Raw genomic sequence first — 2,143 nt, 5'->3', positions numbered from 1 at the left:
AGTAACTCATTTTATCTTAGCTTTTTCTCTAAAGTTGTTTTATTACATGGATTTCTGCAGTATTATCTGTGCTTAATAAAATATTTTAAGATTAACTCATACACCAGCTAGTTATTCATTGTGTATAAAGTGGGGCAGACTGAACGTAGAAACCCTTTTTTGATCATTTACATGCTTTTGATGGTTTGAGTCTTGCATAGTATGACTGACACTACACTTCTTTGCTCATTAAGAGCCTGGTTTTCCTTCTATTGAAGTCTGTTGGTTTTCATCAAGTTGTTGATTTGAATAGGACTTACTCTTCAAAGAATCAAGACAACTGTAAAACATCACCTTGCTTTTCTCTACTATTGACTGTTATTTAGTTAGGAAATGTCACTATTAAGTTCCATAAGGTAATTAGGGAGGAGAAAGGTAAGAATTAATTTAGTGGCAGTGAAGTACACATTCAAATAGTTTAAACTTTTGGCTCTACTGTGAAAGAACAGAGAATACAGCAATGCTCAGTCTGGCACCAAGAGTGTAAATAGTACTGTATCTATCTAATTTATTTCATTCCTATATGCAAGAAGTCAAACCAGAAGGTATCTTGAGAAAAACAGACTGGAAGCAGTTAGACAAGGTTATGATGTTAAGGGATCTTTGTCAGGTCAACCTCTTGGATTTGTAGCTTGTTACTCTGAAGCTGAAAGGCTATAACCAAAGACAGAGGAATAGAAACAGACAGAGGTAAACATTAATACCAAGAATTTCAAGAACATTCTGCTCAAAAGCAAATATGAAAAACATGCTTCAAACTGGCTAAGACTTGAATACTATTAAAAAATTACATGGATGGAACAGAATCTAAGATCCCTTTAAGTACTTATTTTCCCCATATATAAATAACTGTACCAGAGTTCTTTTGGTGATTTCTATCCATGGGCAGAAAACTGTAATGAAATATATTCCCTACTGAAATTACTTATTGCTTATTTTTGTAGTGGAATGCAGATTATCACTTTTCTTCAATTATTGATTCTCCTATGTAATGCCACAAGGCACTGCCACACTGCAAGTCAGTAGCACAGCAACATCTGTTTGGAGGATGTATGAGTAGTTAAGCAGGAGACAAAAGAATCAGAGGGAGGCACAAAGATACAAAAAGGCTGTGCTGGCAGCTCACATCACACAGCTCACTACTGTAGCCACACTTCACAGACTGCTAGGCTTCTGCCTGCCTAAACCAAACAGTATTTGTCTATGGAACTGACAGCAACACTTTGTTCACAAAGCAGATGTAGTTTTGCAATTTAAAAAAAAATAAAGTTTTAATTTTCCAATATTGATTACTATGCAGATGAAGGAGTTTTACACACAGTGCTCCCCATACTTCTCAGCAGTAGCCTGCAGAGAAGCAATGTGGAAATCATGCTCAGAACTGTCTTGAAGTACAATAATCTATTTTTATTTATAATGACATGACCATCTGTCATCTGGCTTTTTCCAGCAAGGCAAGAAGAGTCTGCCAGCCTGCTCCTCATCTCCCAAATGGTAGGTAGGGAAAACTCCTGCCTCAGCACTCCCTTTAGAACAGTTTCTTTCCCAAATCAAAGCACCAACAGCTGTAGCCCTGCAACAACAGGAGCCAGGACTTGAAAAACCACAGAGCAGTGGCAGTTTTCTCAGGCCAGAATTGGTTACAAAATACAGGTAACAACTATTAGAAGATTTTAAATGCAGATGTAGTGACTGTAAACTTCAGGCACTTAAAATGTAACCTGCAACCAAACAGAATCAAAATTATCTAACCACGATGCAATTTCTGATACGAGTTCAACAGAAATTATAATCTAAATCACAGTTCAGCAAAAGCATAAAGTAAGTTTTCTTTACAGAATCACAGAATCCCAAGGGCTGGAAGGGACCTCGAAAGATCATCTAGTCCAACCCCCTTGCAAGAGCAGGGTAGCCTAGAGTACATCACACAGGAACTTGTCCAGGCGGGCCTTGAATATCTCCAACCTAGGAGACTCCACAACCCCCCCGGGCAACCTGTTCCAGTGCTCTGTCACTCATTTAATGACTGGTTTTGACATTTCTCCTGCAAATGGAGGTAGCCTGAAAATTTCCATCTCCATTTTTCATTCATCAAAAAGTTTGC

Source organism: Melopsittacus undulatus, chromosome 6 (assembly GCF_012275295.1).
Source record: "Melopsittacus undulatus isolate bMelUnd1 chromosome 6, bMelUnd1.mat.Z, whole genome shotgun sequence".
NCBI classification, from domain to species: Eukaryota; Metazoa; Chordata; class Aves; order Psittaciformes; family Psittaculidae; genus Melopsittacus; species Melopsittacus undulatus.
The sequence above is the reverse complement of the archived record's forward strand: the minus strand, read 5'-3'. Positions refer to the sequence as shown.